The following is a 23,889-nucleotide window of genomic DNA, read 5'->3' as shown; positions in this document are numbered from 1 at the left end:
TGGCTCTACCTACTCCAAGCAGTCTCCTTGTGCCTGCAATTCAAGTGATCATCATTTTACATATATCCTGCTGACTTGAACTTGCTGCCTTACCATGTATTGCATCCTAAACCTGTGTTTCAGTTACGCTCTTTCAGTGGTCTTAATATTGAGAATCTAAAAAAACCCATTTCTGGAAACCTGGGTTGGTACCCCTGACCTCTTCCTTCAGAACAGGATTGCTATGGATAGTCCCCCTGGCCTCTCACAATAACCAGAGCTGCAGGGTAGCAGGCAGAGCGTTGTCAATAAATGCTGGGTCCCAAACCTCAAAACAGTCAGATAATGAACCAAATATATAAAAAGGCGTATGTGATGCAAATACATATAATAAAAAAGGCTTATCTGATGCAAATGCAAACTTTTGAAGATGTTTAGTACGCTGCTATTCAGCACACTATTTCTATGGATCACAAACATTACATGCACTGTTAATGTTACCATTGGATTGTGGTTTATCCAGCATGATTTGTAATACAATATATTTGTAATGGATCTTTTTTTAATGGTTTGCTCATTTATTATATGTTAGATATTGATGTTGATAGCATCATTATATTGAGGCATCCACTGATTTTTCATTTACTTTAATATACATTAATGTGTGAATTAAGTGTCCTCTATGGGTAAAATGAATAATAATAAATTTTTGCACAATTCAATCAAATGAATATGATCATAAAGTTATGATTGAAATTGTTGCATTTACATCTATTACTATGTAAATGTAAACAGTGTATCCACTAGTAGCTCACCTGGTGGCAGCCATTGCAATGGTCATGAAGGAAAGTCCTCTTTCTGGAAACAAAAATGGAGGGACACATTTAGACTCTGTGTAATACAAATCACATTGCTGTTTACAATTTATTTTATTATATTGCATACACAACTGATAATATCCGGCATTTACCATCTGGACAATCATATTTGGCTGTGATGATTCTCCAGAGCTTATTGGTAAGCCAAATCTACTCTACAGTCTCAGCTCAGGAGCCATTAAATTGGTTGTGTATAAATAAATATATGCAATTCACAGGGAGAAAACAAAAGCTATGATTATGGGGGATTCATATGCAAATAACAGCAACATCCTTTGATTATAAACGCTTTACGCTCACCACATTATGCCAGTTTTGTAATGCAAATGATTTATTTATATAGCTGACTATTGCTATGCCTTAAAATCTCTCTTTATATATTCATATCTACATATGTACCCTTGATTTTTATTTCTGTTACTAGTCTTGATATATTTTGCAGTGTGCATATAACACTTTTAGTGACACAGAGGGGGAATATTTTGTAGTGAATTACATGGCAATTTGCAACTCACAAAATCTATTAAGGTAAATCAATATGCTTTAAAACTTCCAAGCCAAAATTGCCAGGCATCTCAATAAGGCATTAATTATTAGTTTCTGCAATGTAAAATACAGAGCAGGAGGAAATCTAAGAAAAGGCAGTTCTGTAAATTGCCAGTGCTATAATGAAAAATCTCACTATTTCAGACTCAAGAAAATCAGTGAGATGAATGACATTTCTCAATCATTTCAATGGTCCATGCACTGGACCATTGGAATGGACTTTCCAGAGTGGATGTTCCATGCAGAAAGACTATTGAAATGTATGGGCTATTGTAATTAATTAGAAGCTGCAGTAATAAATAGATCTTTATTTTTTTTTTATTTTTTTTTTTAAAGAATCCCTTTTTTAAAAGGGATTCTTTTTTATACTTGTAGTACATTGTGGATGAAGATTCCTATTGGACTACTTAAGAAAGAAGGTTTTGGAGTTTAAGAAATTGGTAAATAAGGTGTTTCAGTGTGTGTTTCATTCATTCCGAGCTCTTATTTTTCCTTTTGTGTGCCTCCGTTTTGTTTGTTTCTTTTTTTTTTTAATCTCACAGCACATTTCACACAAATCGTAAGCACTTTTGTTCCTCTGGGAATGATTTCCTGGCTGGATATAGAGTCTACCTAACCAAATAGGTCGAACTTTTCACATCTATGGGGCTGACAAATCGACCCACCTCAACAAATTTGCAACCAACGGTAAAATAAACTCTGGGATCAGTATGTATTTAAATGTAATCTCTCCACTCATGATTCTTCTATGACTCAACAATAAATCCTCTAACTGGATCAAAGCTGGTCTTAGGAACCCCTGAAGACTTAGCTAACCAAGGACAATGTCTTACCCTCTTGGATCTCCAACAAACAGACCCTTCACAGATACTAAGGCCATTTGAATTAATTTAATTGCAGCATTTTTTGTCTTCTATCAAGCTCTAAGGGCCCTCTCCTTCCTTTGAACTGGTTTACCATAGCCAATCTTTGTGCAGGGGTATGATATCGCTACTCTATGACTTTCTAATTCACACACTAATGCCTGTACAGTGCTGTCATAATTTGGAAGGGGCAAGAGACTTAGGACCCAGTGCCAGATGAGAAGGCCTGGTTAGAGGTAAGGGGGCAAAAATCTCTATTTCAATCAAAATTAGGAAACATACTATAAAGTTGACTATAGATGGTACACTATAACCAGATTAAACTTAGTAGGATGTCTCCTAATACTGTTCCCAGATGTTGGCAAAACAGTGGTCCCAGTAGTACTGTTTCATATTTGTCGGTCCTCATTATCTCTCTTTATTGGGATATTATCCATAAACATCTTAATTCTAACATGGAAGATCTAAACATAAAAGACCTGTGGATTTTTCTCTTATGTTACCTCTCCCAAAATCTAAGTAAATATAAAAGAAAACCTGGCTTCATCTGGCAACTACAATGTGTTTTTCTAGCAAGGAACTGGAAGAATATACTCCCACCCACAATGAAATTACTTAAATACTAGAACTGGCATATTGCTGTCATAACAAAAATATCACATATTATCTTTGCAATAGGTGTAGGTCTTTGGGGGCAGGTTTTGACTCCATGGGCTAGATTTACTAAGCGGCGGGTTTGAAAAAGTGGGGATGTTGCCTATAGCAACCAATCAGATTCAAGCTTCCATTTATTTAGTACATTCTACAAAATGACAGCTAGAATCTGATTGGTTGCTATAGGCAACATCCCCACTTTTTCAAACCCGCAGCTTAGTAAATCTAGCCCCATGGCTCTTTAGAGAGAGCCAGACCCATGCACACTCTTCACAGTGTATACAATTATCATAAAACAGCTAAAGTCAGGCTCACTGAGTAAAATATCACCTTTCTCTTATAATACTAGTATTAGCCCTTGTTTAACATAGCATCTGCTAACCTGTGACTCTTTGATATAACAACAATAAATAATACTAGCTACTTACAGCTTAAAACACAATCTCCACTCTCCATTCATTTCCTACCTCTCTACCTATCTTCCCTCACTGGTTTTGTCATGACCACCATAGAGATAAAACTGAGCCACACTCAGAAATGTTTACTTCCAATAAGTTATGTTTAGTCAATCAATTTCAAATGTATTGAGGTTTACTCTGTTAAACAATGTCCATTCACCTGTTATCATTTTTCTTACATTGGTGTAATATTTTTGTTGATAAAATAAATAATTGTAAAAGAAAATATTTGTCCCTGAAGTATCCCTGTTCTCCAAAATTGACCAAATAGACAGTATTATTCATGTTTTTCTGTAGGTTCGATTCTTATTTACTAAGCTTTCCAATTTATTTTCTGAGCTGCAGTGTGTCTAGATTAAATACATTTTTGGAAAAAGATCTTAAAAAGCTTTGGCTGGAGCAGAGGTCTAACAATGCCTATGGAGAAAGAAAATGTTTCATTATGTGCTGTTTTAAAGTTAGCAAATTGTTTTTTGTACAAAACTGTTCAGTGAACTCTTAATTTTTTTTTCCTATTTCCACCAAGCCCTCTAATATTGTTTTAGGCATAGATAAAAATATGAAAACTTGAACCAAAATGATCTCAACGGAATGAGTTGCTTCACAGAAGTGCAAATTTCTGGCAGCACGATCTTAGACTAGCTCTGTTGCTTTGTCATTCTGCAGAAGAGCATACCACAATGTATTTGTAAATTCACATTCTGCAGAATTTATAGTCCAAGAATACAGCTATGATGATGACCGTCAATTAATTCTGCTGTGTTATGTGGCTGGAATGGGACTGTAAACAGTTAAGGTCAAAATCCAAAGGCTTTACTTTACATTCTGACATCTGCACTACAGCATACTTGCCAACTTCCAGGGGACTCCCGGATTCCTGGTGGGCTTTTCCCGGACTGCCACATCCCCCAAAATGACGCGATTTTATGCGCCCCGCCCCCCAAACTCCCACATCCCCACGGCAGCTCCCGGACGCCGACTGCTAGAAGTTGGTAAGTATGCACTACAGCAATGCAACCTTGCAATTGGCAAAGCACTGTTGAAGTAACTCAGTAAATGTATTACTATTATTATCTTTTATTTATAAGATGCCACTAAAGGTCCACAGCACTGTACATGAAATTTACAATAAACAGTCAGCAATGATCCATTACACATTTCATAATACGTAATACATGAAAAACAAAGTAATACAAAGACCAGACATACTGATTAAAACAAATACACAGATAACATTATAATGCAGACCAGATTATCTATGGGACAGTGAGTATGAGTGATGGTAATGTCCAACATGAATGGGCCTGAGCAGGGCCGGTGCTAGGGTTCCCAGCGCCCTAGGCAAAATTTCAAACACCCCCCCCCCCCCACCACCATAGTTCATCATCATCATCATCATTTATTTATATAGCGCCACTAATTCCGCAGCGCTGTACAGAGAACTCATTCACATCAGTCCCTGCCCCATTGGAGCTTACAGTCTAAATTCCCTAATATATACACACACTCACACAAAGACAGACAGAGAGGGAGACAGACAGAGACTAGGGTCAATTTTTGATTGCAGCCAATTAACCTACCAGCATGTTTTTGGAGTGTGGGAGGAAACCGGAGCACCCGGAGGAAACCCACGCAAACACAGGGAGAACATAGTTTGAAAATAAAATATAGAGCATGAGGTGGCAAACGGTATAAAAATTACTATTTGCCACCTTATGCTCTATATTTTATTTACAAACTATGGTGGAAAAAAATTTCAATTTTATTTTGCACCTTATGCTCTATATTTGACTTGCAAACTATGGGGTAGAATTTCTACCCCATAGTTTGCAAGTCAAATATAGAGCATGAGGTGCCAAAAAAAGTCATATTACCCACCCATTTTTTTTTACCTCCCTACTTTGGGCACCCTCTTTTTTAAAAATAATGAATTATAAATAAATAATTAGATTTCATTTACTCACTCTTTTTTCTCCTGAAGTCTGGTCAGTAGATGCAGGGGAACTCTTCTAACCTCTTCTCTCTTCTCTTTTTTGTCTTGTCTTGTCTTCTTTTCTTTTCTTTTCAATGCCTGCTCCACAGGAGGCAGAGCGATGCATGCTGGGAGGGGAGGGGGGCATCTGAAAGAACTTTATTCAGTGTGATACTTACTTCTCAGAGGCGCCGCCGACAGACTGTCACATGATCACTGACTTGCCGCCGCTGCACTTTTCTCCCAAGCCGCTGACTAGATTAGAAAATCTAGTCAGCGGCGCCCTGCAGGTCCCGGCGCCCTAGGCAACTGCCTATGGTTGCCTAATGGGAGCGCCGGGCCTGGGCCTGAGCTCGGTGAAGCAGGCCTAGAGGTACAGAGGGTGATATAATAGTAGAATGAGGAAAGAGGGCTCTGCTTGTGAGAGCTTTTTCAAATGTAGAATCTATATGGAGTGCTTTTTTTAAAATGCTGACAAAATGAAGTGCTTCTCTTCAATTTTAGGCACTATGCAGTGCTTCTATATACTTGTAGATGTTATGGAGGGCTTGTATTCGATTGTTAACACTCTATGGAGTGCTTCCACAGCCCTCTGCTTCTTCTGCTCCATGGTGCAAAAAAGCTTTATTAACCTAATTTCTCACAAATGGGTACAGAATGGAGCTGTTTGGAATGAGCAGTCAATTAAATATGTGGAATTTTGGTGGGGGATGTTTTTGAGTTACCAGGACAGACCTCTATAACAGTTTCATTCAGGCATGGCACATGGTATGTACTAAGGATACTTTCTTAAGGTTTGTAAACATGCTAGGGTTGGAAAGTGCATTCTTGTATAATTTAAACCTTTTCTTTTGGCTATAACATAAAGGAAAATGTATGTTGCAATGTAAATTATAGGGGTATTTTATGCTTTCAAGGTTCTCTGGAGCCATATTGCGCCATTATAAGCCACAATGTACACGATGAGTGTTTTTATACAGAGAACTGAACTCAAGTGCCTTTTCATATATGTAATCTATATTAATAGACATGAAATATAGGAAATGAGACACTTGCAGGAAAACAAAATGAAGCTTGAAGTAATCAAGAGACATAATATGAATGGAATGCTACTTTTGTATTACACTAGCACAGTGGGATATTGACTTACAGTCTATCTAGCTAGAAAGCAGATGCTCTGCACACAAATAATGTGCTAATGTTTCATTTTTGTCCTAAAATAATTTAAAAAAACCATATCATTCAAAGTGCTACTAGCACTAACACTTATAGCCCAGTGTGGTAGCGGGATTGGGGGGGGGGGGGGGCAACAGCTTGGGGTCATCCCGAAAAAGAAGCTACCAGCAATACGCTATGAATGATGACACTATAGCCGGGAAAGCCACAGCATGGAGTCCTCTTTCGTAATGTCAAATTTGCCCATGAAAAACTTGAGCGCCCCCTACAAGAAAATAGCTCCTTGTGCGGTGGATTATGGAGACCACTTGTGTAGTCTCCTTAGTCTCACAAGGATTCAGATGTAGGTGGATATTAATATCCCAGATATGTGCCCCCAAATGTTAAAGAAGACACTAAGAGCCTGATTCATTAAGGATCTTAACTTAAGAAACTTCTTAATTCAGTCTCCTAGACAAAACCATGGTACAATGCAAGGGGTGCAAATTAGTATTCTGTTTTGCACAAAAGTTAAATACTGACTGTTTCTTCATGTAGCACACAAATATCAACTTTAAATTTCAGTGTACAAATAAGCTATCAAGTATTTGTGTGTTACATGAAAAAACAGTCAGTATTTAACTTATGTGCAAAATAGAAAACTAATTTGCACCCCTTGCATTGTAACATGGTTCTGTCCAGGAGACTGAAATAAGAAGATTCTTAAGTTAAGATCCTTAATGAATCAGGCCCTAAGTCTTTATGTCTCTGAAGTAAGTTATGAAGTTTTATTCATGCCAGCATGGACGCTTTGATCCTACAGAGAAGATGTGTTTAAGTAAAGAAACAAACATTTGTATACATTTCTTAAAGCATCTGTTCCATAGATATCTTAGTTTCACATATAATACATTAGTACCCACTCCTAATGGTTGTCAGCTGCCGTTCCTTGAGTAACATATGCCATCGAGCAGAGATTAAAAATAAATCTGGAAGCTGGCGCAAGCTGGTACTACATATCCCAGAGTCCCCGGTGGCTGGAAAGACATTGCGTAGTCGCACCAGAGCTAACAAAGAAGTGTGTCAGTTACAGTGGAGAGAGGAGGAATGACGTTTTACTGGACACCACGGTGAGGGAGAGAGGAGACAGGCCGATGTGAGAAGGAGAAAACTAATAGAGACAGATTGAAATAGTTGTAACAAAGTAGTATCATCAGTGTTATTTAGCTGTTTAGCACTAGTGGTTTTCAGTGTACGTGTCAGTTTTAACAAGAGTAGAATGGGCAGATAACCAGATGACCTCTGGCATATTTCTTTAGGATGTTGGCCTTTGCCTACTACGCATGTTATAGAATTAAGTTGTTGGAATTTGCTCAGTAGCCAATGGATTTACTTAAACATGATCATAATCTTATATGTATATTGTGTCCGGTGAGTGCCACTTTAAGGGGCAGATTCAATTGGCCGCATTTCTCTCGAGAATAATGTGGCCCTCGCACTATTACCGTTACTACGGTAATAATGCACATTAGTACCGTTAGTACAGTAATTTCAATGCTGAATTTTTCTTGCGGCTTGATGTTTAATTCAGAGACTATGATATAGATCCATTTAAGATATCATCTGTATCAGTATAAATGTTTATTTCAGAGACTGTAATATAGGTTCATTTAATATATTTTTTCATTTTAATATATATTTAATATATTTTATATGAATAATTAAAAATACTTATTTCAGAAGCTGAATTATACATCAATTTATTATATAATCTGCATCGTTAGTGAAAAGGAATTGAACTACATATCAGGAAAAAAAAGTTACATATAACTAAGTGAGAAGTAACTACCAATGATATTATAAGTGCACCAACTGCAGCCTGGCCTGGAGGTGAGGGATATTGCAAGAATCAATACTGTGAAGTGTGTTATTATAAGTAATGAGTGTAATTTAGTATTACTTTCATGCTATTATAAAGTAATTTAGTGTGATATGATCTATATATAGCTGTTAGATATAGTGATATTTTATTGTGAGTTATGAATAGTTTCTAAAGAGAATTTTGTAGTCTATTAGAAATAGCATAATATCCAAATTACATAACATCAACATTTATTAATATATCTATAGTGAGTCTAATACTCAACCTCATAAAAGTGTTTGTGATTTTTTTTTTAAATCAGATATTTTTTATTTGGTTTTTCAAACACATGCAAAAGAAAAATAACTCAGACAAATACTAGTACAAAACAAATCATGACATTCTTAACTTGTAATGTTTCTCACTTATACTTGGCAAATTCACATACAAACCACTTTATGAAGTATTTTGCACAATAATATAATTAGGCTTATTTTTCCAGGATATGTGACAGTTTTATGAAAAAGTGAGATTTTGGGACCACAACTAGCATATTGGTAGTAAAAGACATTACAAATAGTGCTCAAACAGATTAAGTATTAGAAAGTGCCAGTAGACCTTCATAGTTTAACATTTTTATATTTTTACACACACGGAACAGGTCACCCAGAAAAATCCTCTCTCCCCTACCTCAAGCAAGTGAATTATTCAGAAGACACCAAGTCATTTGAACATGCTCGGTATCTAGACGTATACCATCAAGACCATATTTTATGATACTTTGATTTAGCATTTCAACATGTGTACACATATCCTTCATGTTGCACAGTGGTATTAACCAGGGCTCTCCACTTATGAAAATCAGGTGAGTCAGATGCCAACCAGGTCCTAGAAATCACCACCTTGACAAGTGTCGTTAAATTGAAAATGTAAGTAGCTGTATATTTATTTGTTAATTCTTCTAATGAAATGCCATAGAGACAACATTTGGAATTCAAAGGAGGGGCAAGGGGAACAGTGTTAAGAACACATTCCCAAACTTCTGACCAAAAGGTATTTACAACTGGACAACCCCAAAGCATATGCCAAAAATCAGCAGATCGTGAACAACATTTTGTATAAGACAATTGTTATGTGCGTATTGTCGCTAACCAATAACGATTGTCGAACCTCGATTTGTGTTTCCAACGCACAAAGATTTATTCGCAATAAGTAGAATAATATGCTCAAGCGAAGTGATAATAAATACAGCCGTTACTTATCGCAGGCGCTCTGGATCCAGTGTGCAGTCATTCAATCCTGAAGTCTGGGGACAAGATGTCTGAACACTAGATGTGAAGCTGCTGCTTATATACACACAGAAATACAGTAATACAATGAAGATGGTATAGCTTGCATCTATTGGTCCAGGTCTCAGGAAGGTCCAAGGGGTTGTCAATCATCGGCTAGTTCATCCTAAGGAATCCAAAGGAGGGGGTCATCTCTCCAGGGGGTATGCTCGGCTCTTCCCGCCAAGATTCCTTAGTCTTAAGTAGTTCATAATTCCTTATCATTCATAACTTGTGTATGCACTCTGCGATTCCTTCGCAGAGTGAACCAAACAGTAGGAAATGTAAAGAGGTTTATTATGATACCACTCATGATATGATTCCTTCAACCTGTTCCGTATATTTCACTAATATGTATGTAACTTTAATATAACACATAAATACTACTATATTTCGACATAACTGACTATGTGTTGCAACTACCATTAATGTGTACTATTTTATTAGTATGCGTGTTTGTGCGAATGTATGGTAAAAGACCAATTATTGTTGCTGCCATGTGTAGTGGATGCGTATGCCCTTTCACGCCATACCGTGCCCTTGTACGTCGTAGCGTACCGTACGCATCTTTTCAGACAAATACAAAGAAGTTTGCTCGACTTTAATTGAAATGACTTTATCCAATTTGCTGACTTCGACAGCTCCACCCTTTGATAGTGTAATAAACTATCACCCAATCACCCTTTCAAGTTCAGGATTACACAATACTTCTTCACAGACCATGATCTCGGTTTCTGGTACCACCCTTTCAGTCTCTTTCTCAGTGTTACTCCTATGAGACCGTTTTCCACACTTCAACACAGTAGGAACTAGGGATGAGCGCACTCGGATTTATGAAATCCGAGCCCACCCGAACGTTGCGGATCCGAGTCGGATCCGAGACAGATCCGGGTATTGGCGCCAAATTCAAAAGTGAAACTGAGGCTCTGACTCATAATCCCGTTGTCGGATCTCACGATACTCGGATCCTATAAATTCCCCGCTAGTCGCCGCCATCTTCACTCGGGCATTGATCAGGGTAGAGGGAGGGTGTGTTAGGTGGTCCTCTGTGCTGTTTAGTTCTGTGCTGTGCTGTGCTGTGCTGTGCTGTGCTGTGCTGTGCTGTGTTCTGCAGTATCAGTCCAGTGGTGCTGTGTGCTGTGCTCTGTCCTTCTGAGGTCAGTGGTGCTGCTGGGTCCTGTGCTGTGTCCTGTTCAGTCCAGTGGTGCTGTGTCCTGTGCTCTGTGCTTCTAAGGGCATAGTTATTTCCCCAATATTCCCCTGTGTTTAAAAAAATAAAAAAAAGTTTTTTAAAAAAATACCAAAAACTACTTTAATTTTTTTTAATTACCACAAAATTTGCACAACCAATCCTGCAGTATAAGCCCATTGGTACTGCAATATTACCAAGTTCACACATTCAGCAGTAAAAGTCCAGTGGTACTGCAATATTACAAAGTTTACACATTCTGCAGTATCAGTCCAGTGGTGCTGTGTCCTGTGCTCTGTCCTGCTGAGTTCCGTAGTGCTGCTGGGTCCTGTGCCGTGTCCTGTTCAGTCCAGTGGTGCTGTGTCCTGTGCTCTGTGCTTCTAAGGGCATAGTTATTTCCCCATTATTCCCAAGTTTTTAAAAAATAAAAAAAAAGTAAAAAAAAATAAAAAATTTAAAAAAAAATAAAAAAATATAATAATTATAACCAAATTTGCAAAACCAATCCAGCAGTATAAGTCCATTGGTACTGCAATATTACCAAGTTCACACATTCTGCAGTATCAGTCCAGTGGTGCTGTGTCCTGTGCTCTGTCCTGCTGAGTTCCGTAGTGCTGCTGGGTCCTGTGCCGTGTCCTGTTCAGTCCAGTGGTGCTGTGTCCTGTGCTCTGTGCTTCTAAGGGCATAGTTATTTCCCCACTATTCCCAAGTTTTTTAAAAATAAAAAAAAAGTAAAAAAAAATAAAAAATTTAAAAAAAAAAAAATATATAATAATTATAACCAAATTTGCAAAACCAATACAGCAATATAAGTCCATTGGTACTGCAATATTACCAAGTTCACACATTCTGCAGTATCTTGTGCTACATATAATGGAGACCAAAAATTTGGAGGATAAAGTAGGGAAAGATCAAGACCCACTTCCTCCTAATGCTGAAGCTGCTGCCACTAGTCATGACATAGACGATGAAATGCCATCAACGTCGTCTTCCAAGCCCGATGCCCAATCTCGTAGTACCGGGCATGTAAAATCCAAAAAGCCCACGTTAAGAAAAAGTAGCAAAAAGAGAAACTTTAAATCATCTGAGGAGAAACGTAAAGTTGCCAATATGCCATTTACGACACGGAGTGGCAAGGAACGGCTTAGGCCCTGGCCCGTGTTCATGACTAGTGGTTCAGCTTCACCCACGGATCTTAGCCCTACTCCTCCTCCCCCCCCCTACAAAAAATTGAAGAGAGTTATGCTGTCAGCAACAAAACAGCAAACAACTCTGCCTTCTAAAGAGAAATTATCACAAATCCACAAGGCGAGTCCAAGGATGTTGGTGGTTGTCAAGCCTGACCTTCCCATCACTGTACGGGAAGAGGTGGCTCGGGAGGAGGCTATTGATGATGTAGCTGGCGCTGTGGAGGAACTTGATGATGAGGATGGTGATGTGGTTATTGTAAATGAGGCACCAGGGGGTGAAACAGCTGATGTCCATGGGATGAAAAAGCCCATCGTCATGCCTGGTCAGAAGACCAAAAAATGCACCTCTTCGGTCTGGAGTTATTTTTATCCAAATCCAGACAACCAATGTATGGCCATATGTAGCTTATGTAAAGCTCAAATAAGCAGGGGTAAGGATCTTGCCCACCTAGGAACATCCTCCCTTATACGTCACCTGAATAACCTTCATAGTTCAGTGGTTAGTTCAGGAACTGGGGCTAGGACCCTCATCGGTACAGGGACACCTAAATCCCGTGGTCCAGTTGGATACACACCAGCAACACCCTCCTCATCAACTTCCTCCACAATCTCCATCAGATTCAGTCCTGCAGCCCAAGTCAGCAGCCAGACTGAGTCCTCCTCAATACGGGATTCATCCAAAGAATCCTGCAGCGGTACGCCTACTACTGCCACTGCTGCTGTTGCTGCTGTTAGTCGGTCATCTTCCCAGAGGGGAAGTCGTAAGACCGCTAAGTCTTTCACAAAACAATTGACCGTCCAACAGTCGTTTGCCATGACCACAAAATACAATAGTAGTCACCCTATTGCAAAGCGTATAACTGCGGCTGTAACTGCAATGTTGGTGTTAGACGTGCGCCCGGTGTCCGCCATCAGTGGAGTGGGATTTAGAGGGTTGATGGAGGTATTGTGGCCCCGGCACCAAATTTACTACCGGGGCCACTCCACTGTGCAGTCCATATTTAGGTGTATCAGATATTAAACAACGGTGACAGTTGATGCCCAATTTTTTAATTATATTGTGGCCTCGGTACCAAATTGTGTACCGGGGCCACCACACTACGCAGTCCAGATACTTGTTTGGTGGAATTCAGACCAGTTGAGGGTTTTATTATTATATTGTGTGGACCACTCTATCTATACCACACTACAACTCTATACCACTCTATTTCATACTTTAATTCTATTTCATACTTTAATTCTATTTCATACTTTAATTCTATGACTAATTACCATAAAGAGGAACAAAATAAACCAATTTTACCAAAAGTATAATATGACGTAGACTTACAAACACTACACTTGAAAGATCGTGCCTTTAAATGAAAAAGTCAGTCTTCATTGCACGACTATGTGCAACAGGGACAGTTTTTTGGGTTTACAAAGTCAAACAATAACACTTTGACCCTGTCTGTCTGGGATCTCAATGACGAATTGTCTGTACCATGTTTGGAGGAGGTATTGTGGCCCCGGTATCAAATTGGGTACCGGGGCCACCCCACTATGCAGTCCAGATACTTGTTTGGTGGAATTCAGACCAGTTGAGGGTTTTATTATTATTATATTGTGTGGACCACTCTATCTAAGGCACACTACAACTCTATATACCACTCTATTTCATACTTTAATTCTATTTCATACTTTAATTCTATTTCATACTTTAATTCTATTTCATACTTTAATTCTATTTCATACTTTAATTCTATGACTAATTACCATAAAGAGGAACAAAATAAACCAATTTTACCAAAAGTATAATATGACTTAGACTTACAAACACTACACTTGAAAGATCGTGCCTTTAAATGAAAAAGTCAGTCTTCATTGCACGACTATGTGCAACAGGGACAGTTTTTTGGGTTTACAAAGTCAAACAATAACACTTTGACCCTGTCTGTCTGGGATCTCAATGACGAATTGTCTGTACCATGTTTGGAGGAGGTATTGTGGCCCCGGTATCAAATTGGGTACCGGGGCCACCCCACTATGCAGTCCAGATACTTGTTTGGTGGAATTCTGACACGTGGAGGGTTTTTTAATTATATTGTGGCCTCGGTACCAAATTGTGTACCGGGGCCACCACACTACGCAGTCAAGATAGATAGATGCGTATCATAGATAAAGTACATTCAGTGGTGTGGGGCAAATTGAAAAATATTCAAAATGCACTGACATTATCAAAAACAAGAGGTTGTCACACGCTAAAACTCCAACATGTATATGATGGAGAGGATGGAGGAGCAGCCGTATGTGTAGTGTAATGCAGACCTGTTGAAGGTTTTTTATATATTTTATTGTGGTGCCCAGTGCCCACTCCTCTAGGCAGTCCAGGTACATTTATTGGTGCGATTCATAAAAGTTCAGGGTTTTTAAGATATTGTGGTGACCTACTCCTCTACGCAGTCCAGGTACATTTATTGGTGCGATTCATAAAAGTTCAGGGTTTTTAAGATATTGTGGTGACCCACTCCTCTACGCAGTCCAGGTACATTTATTGGTGCGATTCATAAAAGTTCAGGGTTTTTAATATATTGTGGTGACCCACTCCTCTACGCAGTCCAGGTACATTTATTGGTGCGATTCATAAAAGTTCAGGGTTTTTAATATATATTGTGGTGACCCACTCCTCTACGCAGTCCAGGTACATTTATTGGTGCGAATCATAAAAGTTCAGGGTTTTTAATATATATTGTGGTGACCCACTCCTCTACGCAGTCCAGGTACATTTATTGGTGCGATTCATAAAAGTTCAGGGTTTTTAAGATATTGTGGTGACCCACTCCTCTACGCAGTCCAGGTACATTTATTGGTGCGATTCATAAAAGTTCAGGGTTTTTAATATATATTGTGGTGACCCACTCCTCTACGCAGTCCAGGTACATTTATTGGTGCGATTCATAAAAGTTCAGGGTTTTTAATATATATTGTGGTGACCCACTCCTCTACGCAGTCCAGGTACATTTATTGGTGCGATTCATAAAAGTTCAGCATTTTTAATATATATTGTGGTGACCCACTCCTCTACGCAGTCCAGAAAGATACCTTGTTGCAACGTTTTGGACTAATAACTATATTGTGAGGTGTTCAGAATACACTGTAAATTAGTGGAAATGCTTGTTATTGAATGTTATTGAGGTTAATAATAGCCTAGGAGTGAAAATAAGCCCAAAAACTTGATTTTTAAACTTTTTATGTTTTTTTGCAAAAAAATCCGAATCCAAAACCTTAAATCCGAACCGAGACCTTTCGTCAAGTGTTTTGCGAGACAAATCCGAACCTCAAAAATAACGAAAATCCGGATCCAAAACACAAAACACGAGACCTCAAAAGTCGCCGGTGCACATCCCTAGTAGGAACACATTTGACAACTAAACCAATTGCTAAGATGACACACAGTATAAGGAGAAGGAGCTTACCTACACTAGCAACCATTTCCTGTACCCACTCCCCCAGACCGGAGAACCATTTCACAGGGTTCAACCACGAGAACCAACCCGCCACCTTTTCCCCGACCTCATATAACGAAGAATTGTGACGCTTTCGAAATTCCCATTTCAGCTGCAAAATTTCATCCATCTTCCGGTCTATAACCTCTTTAGGGTCATCCGTATTATTAGTGATGTACGTGCAACATTTGACACCGAACTGGGTGGCCAGTGTCACACAGTACCCACCAGTAATAGAGGTGAGATACGTTAGTACCAGTCTATGTTGCACCAACTCCTTCTTGTACGCTTGTAGCTCCCTTCCAGTATACCGAAAAGTGTCATCATACATCTCGGTGATATTACCTATTAATTTAGCTAGGCCTTGGATATATTTAAAGTTTAATGTTCCCCGAGCGGTCCTGGTGAGGTCTAGAGCAACCATAACTTGAAAACCAGCAGTTTCACTAATCAATTTTGTAGCTATGGGTTCCTCACCAGGAATCATATTTCTCTTGCCACGGTGTTCATACTGTGTGTGTATGTATGGTGGTGATGTAGTCTTGTGAATACCAACCATTTCTTCATGAGTAATAGTCATGATTTCAGGAACCAGTTTAGCTAAGAAACACAAGCCCTTGGAACTCGGAGTCACCCAGGAATAAGCTTTCCTTCCACAAACAAAATACACATCATCAGGGAGAACATAAGGAACAGTATGCCCATGAATCATATCACACAGAGTTTTGATAAAACTACCCGTGGCTAGTGTCTCCATTTGCTCTAGACACGTGTCGGCATTAATGACATTTTTACATTTATCTGTAGAGACTTTTCCAATGGATACCTTCTTATGTTTGGTTATACGCCCTAATTTGTGACTTCCATCAACATTCCTGCCTAGTAGTGACCTTGTGAGTCTCCCTCTAAAATGAGTGTGGTGAGCCATTGTCTGATCTGATAGGTCAGCCTCCCAATTCTCCAGTCGCTTTGCATGAGATATATTTAGGCACAGCAAAGATCTGCCTATGGAGTATTGTCGAAGCGTCAGACTAGGGGACCTAGTGTTATTGTACCTCCCGTCTATGGGCCTCCCACCCCTCAAATCCAGTACTTCGGATATGTTTAGAGGGAATGGCACTAGTCCTATATTATGCTGCCCTTGAGGCACGTGAGAGCACACCCAACACTCGGTTTGGTTTAGCACCTTACCCACCAGGGAGTGATAATCCTCCAAAGGATGCCCGCCTATATTCAGAGTACTGGGGGACTGGCATCGTTGGATGCATCTCTCTTCAACTAGGGAGTCGCAGAACTTGCAGATACAATACTCATCAGACAAAAGCCCCTCACACTGCCTCCGAGTTCCTGAGCTAGCAGACCTTTTCATAACCCCCGGACCAAGTTTCATAATTGGCTGCTCTGAGTATCCTAATAACTTTTCCTCTGCCTCCATCTCATCCGTATCACTCCCAGAACATTCCTCCGTCCTCCATCCTCCTTCACAAAAATAGAATGTCCTAGAAAGAGTAAAAACAAGGAAAATCCTGGAACAAAAGAAAAACAAAAACCGCCACTCCATCGCTGGAAAGATAGTTCTGGGGCAACGTCTCTGGTTCAGGTGTCTCGACTGCAGGCTTTAGGTCTCCCGGAACAGACTCACAAGTGACAGATCTATGTCGTCGGTCTTAGTTTTATCTTGCACTTTCTCCGGATTATGGACTCTCCTGCAGTGGGTGGAATGGACCCAAGTGTCTCTCTCTGCAACCTTCAGTGATGTAGTACTGGTCAGCAGCACTTGGTACGGGCCTTCCCAACGGTCTGTTAAACAACCTGAACGTAAGAAATTGCGGATCATAACATAGTCTCCAGGTTCAACATCATGAAAGTTCGTTTCTGGCATACCAGGTGACAGCATTTTTAGTTTTTGTTGTTGTTGTTTTAGCTGTCTACTCATTCTTATAAGATATTGTACAGTCACTTCATTATTACACTTCAAGTCGTCTTGTGGACTCACGATCAAATGAGGCTGTCATCCGAACAGTATCTCAAAGGGGGACAGATTAAGAGGAGGTCTAGGAGTGGTCCGAATGCTATGGAGGACCGATGGCAAAGCCTCAGGCCATGCCAACCCAGTTTCAGCCATTATCTTAGCAAGCTTGTTCTTTATAGTACCGTTTACTCTCTCCACCATACCACTGGCTTGTGGTCGGTAAGGGGTGTGAAGTCTGCTACCGATTCCCATGAGTTTACACATATTTTGGAAGATATCACCAGTAAAATGGGTACCCCTATCACTTTCAATGATTCTAGGGATTTTGAACCTACATACAAAGTCTTGTACAATTTTCTTTGCAGTGAACACAGCAGTATTAGTGGCTGCCGGATATGCTTCTACCCAACCGGAAAACACATCAATACACACTAACACATACTTTAGATTCCTGCACGGTGGTAATTGGATATAGTCAATTTGTATTACCTGAAAAGGTACGTCTGTAGGAGGGATGTGGGATGGCTCAGTTGGAATAGTTTTCCCAACATTTTTCCTCAAACAAGTAAGACATGACATTGCTTTCTTACCAGCCTGAGAGGAAAATCCGGGAGCACACCAGTATGCTCTCACCAGTTTGCACATACCTTCTTTACCCAGGTGAGTCAAACCGTGTGCTTCAGCCAGGCTTGGATAGTATGTTCGGGGAGCTACAGGCTTACCTTGTCCATCCCTCCTGAGGACTCTTGACCACATCCCTTCGCCTTCCAGACCGCCTTTTCCTGCAGGGAACACAAATCTTGCATTTCAATTAATTTCTGCATGTCTAATGTCTGAAAAACCATCATAGTCTCGGCCGATACAGTCATAGGTTGCCCTGCTGCCCATTTAGCAGCTTCGTCTGCCCTGTTGTTGCCCAATGACACTGGGTCTTCTTCAAAGGTATGGGCTTTGCACTTTATGACGGCTACTGTTCTGGGTAACTGTATCGCTGTCAGAAGTCCTTTTATGTGTTGTGAGTGTGCCACTGGTGTACCTGCTGCTGTCGTAAAGTTTCTAAGACGCCAACGGGCCCCAAAATCGTGCACTACCCCGAAGGCGTACCTAGAGTCAGTATATATATTGGCTGATTTACCCTCTGCCAACTCACACGCTCTCCTTAGTGCTACTAGTTCCGCCACCTGGGCTGTGTGAGGTGGACCAAGGGGTTCAGCTTCTACCACATCCTGATCGTCTACAACAGCGTAACCAGTACATAGCTCTCCCGTCTCTGTCTGTCTATGACAATTTCCGTCTGTATAAAACGTAAAATCTACATGTTCTAAGGGGGTGTCACATATGTCGGGCCTTGCAGTAAAGGTCTGATTCAGGTGTACCATACAGTCATGCGTGTCAGTATTCTTGCCTAACTCATCATCAACCAGGGTCTCCTCACCTCCCACCCTTTGTGTCTCTAGAGACACATACGGAAGGTATGTAGCTGGATTTAAGGTGTTACATCGTTTGATGGTGATGTTTGAGGGTGCCATCAGGGCTAGTTCCCACTTTGTGAATATAGCTGAAGAAACATGTCTGGTTTGGGCTGAATTTAACAGAGCTGATACAGCATGGGGTGTATAGATAGTTGAATTATGTCCTAATACTACGTCCTCGCTCTTACTTACCAGAAGAGCCGTGGCTGCTACACTTCTGAGACATGTTGGGAGTGATCTTGCCACATTGTCTAATTGTGCACTGTAGTATGCTACCGGTCTGCTAGCGTCACCATGTTTCTGTGTGAGGACACCTGCTGCACAACCATCAGCTTCTGTACAAAATAGCTCAAAAGGCTTTTCATAATCAGGTATTCCCAATGCAGGTGCTCTAGTCAGACTATCTTTAAGATTAAAGAACGCTTGCTCTGACTCTTCTGTGTGTACAACACGTTCTGGTTTTGAAGAAGAGACTAGCTCCTGCAATGGTAATGCCAGAATAGAAAAACCTGGGATCCAGGATCTACAGTATCCACACATCCCCAGGAAAGTGCGAATCTGCTTCTGGCTCTGCGGCATAGTCATGTGTTGTATGGCCTCAATCCTGTCGGTTGTCAGGTGTCTTAGCCCCTTAGTGAGGCAGTGTCCTAAGTATTTGACCTTAGTCTGACATGGCTGTAATTTATCCTTTGCCACCTTGTGCCCTGTTTGTGAAAGATGAAGCAACAACAATTTAGTATCATGTAAACATGACATAAAAGAATCAGAGCACAACAACAAATCGTCCACATATTGAATTAGAACAGACCCATTGTGGGGTTGAAAGGATTGCAAACAGTCATGTAAGGCTTGGGAGAAAATACTGGGACTGTCAATGAACCCCTGGGGTAGTCTGGTCCATGTGTATTGCACTCCCCTGTAGGAGAATGCAAAAAGGTATTGGCAGTCAGGGTGAAGAGGGACTGAGCAGAAAGCAGAACATAGATCAATGACAGTAATATGACTGGCAGACGGTGGAATCTGCATGAGGATGACAGCTGGATTCGGCACTACGGGGAATTGGTTCTCAACTTTATTAATTCCCCTTAAGTCCTGGACTAATCTATAGCCCCTCCCCCCACTCTTCTTCACTGGGAAAATGGGACTATTTGCTGTACTGGCTGTACAAATTAAAATCCCTTGTTGTAACAGCCTCTCAATAACAGGATATACCCCTAGTTCCACTTCCGGTTTTAATGGATACTGTGGGATTTTTGGAGCTATCCTACCACTTTTTAGATTGACCATGACAGGGGCTACGTTTGCCATCAGTCCAGTGTCCTGTCCATCTCTGGTCCATAGGGAACCTGGTATTTCCAGCAACATCCCCTCTAGAGCCTGTATACTCACCGTCATTGACCTATCAACTTTCTCCTCCTTCTGTCTAAAAAGGTTTTTGTCATGCTCCACAGCAGACTCCCTGAGAGAATCTACTGTGATGCCTCTCCAATTAGGTAATGTGGTTTGTACTCTGGTTTTTAAATTTTCTCTAAGGCCATCCATTAATACTCCTACAGCTACTTCCCTATGATGTGGGTCCTCCCCTATGTTGGGTATCCCAGTAAACTGTGTTATCGCTGCTAAAGCTCTAGCAAAGTAATCTGAGGCTGTTTCACTATTCTTTTGTTTTATGGTGAAAATCTTACTGCAATTTACTACTACTGGAAAATAGATGGCTAAGTGTTTGACAATTTGTTCTATATTTTTTTGGTTAATCTCATCAGTCAAGGTGTCATCTTCCTCCAACAAACAATCTTTAATAAATTGTTGTATGTCAGTATTGGGAGGAAGACACTCCCTCAACACTACACGCCAATCCTTATCGGTTGGTTTGTGTGCATTTCCTAAGTCTTTAACAAATTTCTGACACTTTGCCAACTCTTTTCTAGGATCTGGGAATTCAGTCATAATGGAACGCAATTCTGATCTAGTCCAGGGACAATGCATTGTAACATTTCTTAAAGGAACTACACCATCCTTATCCGGTTTCCCATTGGGAACTGATATTGTGCGGACTGGGTACGCACCCACTGGTTCACTGACTTCAGGGGACACTACAGGATTTCCTGTTTCAAGATTTAGAACGCTTTCACTCCTAGTGATCACGCTACTCTCACCTATCTTAGCCATTTTCTCATACTTGCGCTGAGCCTCTAGTACACTAACAGCATGGGCAATGGCCGAAATCACAGTGGGTTCATCTTCATCTTCTGATACACTTGTTTTAAACTGGCTTAAAACAGGATATAACTTAGCAATTTTTCTTTTTTCAGTTTTAATAACGGCTGTACTTACCGCTTCCGCCACAGAAGGTGGCGGGGGCGCGCTTGCGCTGAGTTCGCCACGCTTCTCAACGGCCACTTCCGCCGTGCGCATGCTTTTAGCCACGCCTACTTCCGCTGTGCATTCGCTGCTCTGCCATGTGTTACCTTCCATTTGCCACAATTTTAAACAATCATTATTTCTATTTCTCTTTTTCGTTGACTTGATCAACCATACTTTATCTTTTACAGTATTTAGTACCTCTGCATTAAAACTTCCTATTGTTGGGAAAGGCCTATCACAATCTTTGGTCATCTTGACCCACGTGTCACAATACACAGTTGCGTATGCACCATATTTCTTACACATGAGAAACCTCGCTGAACCAATAGGACCTTCCTTAGGCAGTACACTGACAATCTCTAGCGTTTGCTTAGCACCCATGTTGAACAACACCAATCTATACGGAACACAGACACACCGCAATGCTCTGTTCCTTCCGGCCAACAATACTCTGTTCTGTGGAACACAGACACATCGCAATGCTCTGTTCTTTCCACCCAACAATTTCAACCCTGTTGCTACAATCACTGCTAGAGATCTCTAATGCCCTGGTGAACGTATTTCCAGATAGCCGCGTCCACTCGCTTTCTCTTGTTCCGAACAAGAATCCCTAACACAGAAATAGTTCCTCGATAGCCCAGCTATCTCAAATTCCTGTTGAGTTTATTATCGCTGGGAGCACAAGTTGATAAAATCAACCTGCCTTTCCAGTATAATTCCTCCTAGCTGCTCCACCAATTTGCACTAACGGTGCGGTTAGATCGCACTGCCTACCAATACTAATTATTAGCAAACCTTGCGATCTATTGGTAGCGCTTTGCGAAAACCCGGTTTTCGCATTCGGTATACCTGCCCTATATACCGTCCTTCAGTTGAGCAATCCGCCTCGTCAGACAGCAACTGAGCACAATGAATAATAAACAGTGCATCTACGTTACAAAATCACACACTATACACCTTTTCTGCGCAGAAAATCAAAAGTTCCCAACAACAGTAATAATGTCTCAGAGGTTTTCACAAGTAATTATACTATGCATGTATAATAACTATCAAAACGATTGTTTAACCATGTGGCAAATCTACCGGAAGTTCGCGTACGCACAGCAGGAAATACACATACACTAAGCAATGCAATACAGTTAAAACGCACAATGACAGTAAAAAGAAACAGTTTTCTCTTTTGTCCCTAGGTTCTAGTTAGTGTGCCTTAGACAATGCAAAACGGACATTCGGTTTCACAACACAGAGTAAAATTCAGGTTTTGAATTGCGTTCTTACCCGTTTATGACGCGTCTCCACCCTTTGTTGAGGAACCGAAATCCGTTGGTCTTGCGTATCAACGGCAACGAAACCTCCAAAGCTCACGAGCCCCCAAATTGTTATGTGCGTATTGTCGCTAACCAATAACGATTGTCGAACCTCGAGTTGTGTTTCCAAAGCACAAAGATTTATTCGCAATAAGTAGAATAATATGCTCAAGCGAAGTGATAATAAATACAGCCGTTACTTATCGCAGGCGCTCTGGATCCAGTGTGCAGTCATTCAATCCTGAAGTCTGGGGACAAGATGTCTGAACACTAGATGTGAAGCTGCTGCTTATATACACACAGAAATACAGTAATACAATGAAGATGGTATAGCTTGCATCTATTGGTCCAGGTCTCAGGAAGGTCCAAGGGGTTGTCAATCATTGGCTAGTTCATCCTAAGGAATCCAAAGGAGGGGGTCATCTCTCCAGGGGGTATGCTCGGCTCTTCCCGCCAAGATTCCTTAGTCTTAAGTAGTTCATAATTCCTTATCATTCATAACTTGTGTATGCACTCTGCGATTCCTTCGCAGAGTGAACCAAACAGTAGGAAATGTAAAGAGGTTTATTATGATACCACTCATGATATGATTCCTTCAACCTGTTCCGTATATTTCACTAATATGCATGTAACTTTAATATAACACATAAATACTACTATATTGCGACATAGCTGACAATGTGTTGCAACTACCATTAATGTGTACTATTTTATTAGTATGCGTGTTTGTGCGAATGTATGGTAAAAGACCAATTATTGTTGCTGCCACGTGTAGTGGATGCCTACGCCCTTTCACGCCGTAGCGTGCCCTTGTACGTCGTAGCGTACCGTACGCATCTTTTCAGACAAAGACAACCAAGTTTGCTCGACTTTAATTGAAATGACTTTATCCAATTTGCTTACTTCGACACAAGTCATTGCTTTGGCCCATTCGATACAAACCAACAGGGGTAAGATATACTCTGTGCAATACATATAAGTGTATTTCTTGGTAGCTAAGGCAGGACGTGGCGCTGCGGAGACTCTTAAGCATATGTGACCAGCCTCGGACTGGCCTGCCGGCCAGCCGGGCTAAACTCCGGTAGGCCCCGCCGCGATTAAGCTCCGCCCCCTCCGACGTTAGGGCGGAGCTTCCAGCGATCACTTGACTGCCCGACGTCTGCGGGCCTCGGCGGCAGTGTCAGTAATAAACACACTACCGCGCAGGTGCAGAGAG

The 23,889-nt window shown here is 40.7% G+C and overlaps 1 long non-coding RNA gene across 1 annotated transcript in view; it reads right to left on the bottom strand.

Annotated features, from left to right (window-relative positions):
* Positions 1 to 793: 793 nt before the first annotated feature.
* Positions 794 to 23,889, bottom strand: part of LOC142142784 (uncharacterized) — a 237,021-nt gene continuing 213,925 nt past the window's right edge. The window contains exon 3 of the long non-coding RNA XR_012689328.1: positions 794 to 837. This is a non-coding gene — a long non-coding RNA (uncharacterized LOC142142784). The remainder of the gene's footprint in view (positions 838 to 23,889) is intronic.

The sequence above is a fragment of the Mixophyes fleayi genome, chromosome 3, assembly GCF_038048845.1.
Source record: "Mixophyes fleayi isolate aMixFle1 chromosome 3, aMixFle1.hap1, whole genome shotgun sequence".
NCBI lineage: Eukaryota > Metazoa > Chordata > Amphibia > Anura > Limnodynastidae > Mixophyes > Mixophyes fleayi.
This window is presented reverse-complemented; position numbering and strand designations above follow the sequence as displayed.